Here is a 708-nt window from a genome sequence, read left to right on the forward strand (position 1 = left end):
AGTGAGTGAGTGAGTGAGTGAGTGAGTGAGTGAGTGAGTGTGTGAGTGAGTGAGTGAGTGAGTGAGTGGAGTGAATGAGTGAGTGAATGAACGAATGAATGAATAGATAGCTGATCGACAGATAGGCATACAGACAGTTAGCTAGGCGCATAGACAGACAGACAGACAGACTGGGTGCAGTCTTTCCGTTGTGTAGTGGCGAATTTTCATCGGGAAACGGGTGAGGTTGCACAGCAAAATTGTGCGTAGGGAGCAAAAAGCCATGAAGACAGTCTCATGCGAATTTTCCGCACCAATTTTACATGTGCGACTTTGAACCCAATTCAAAATGAGAGTTTTTCACGGGTATGTACAGTTTACCTAGTGGATCTCAAAACCAGGTTAGCATGGAAGAGTGAGGCGTGAAATGAAAAGAGTAATTATAGTTGCAACCACTATGCTGATACAGTCATATTTACCCGCTTTTTCGACTTTTTTGTTCGAAGGGCTTCCAGGTCGGCAATTCTTAGCTAGATTTCTGATACATTACAAGCCAGAATGGCGATACAGTTTCTAAACGCATCAGATGTGGGTGATGTAGGGTTCCTATTAGCTACAAGAACTGGTATATATCAGAACGAGGCTGTGTCATTCAGCGTCAAACCGTCGGTACACTGAACGAGGAATGTCTTTTCCGGGGTTACCATTCGGGAAATCGGCACCGGTGTA

The sequence above is a fragment of the Opisthorchis viverrini genome (genome assembly GCF_000715545.1).
Source record: "Opisthorchis viverrini unplaced genomic scaffold opera_v5_245, whole genome shotgun sequence".
Taxonomy (NCBI): Eukaryota; Metazoa; Platyhelminthes; class Trematoda; order Opisthorchiida; family Opisthorchiidae; genus Opisthorchis; species Opisthorchis viverrini.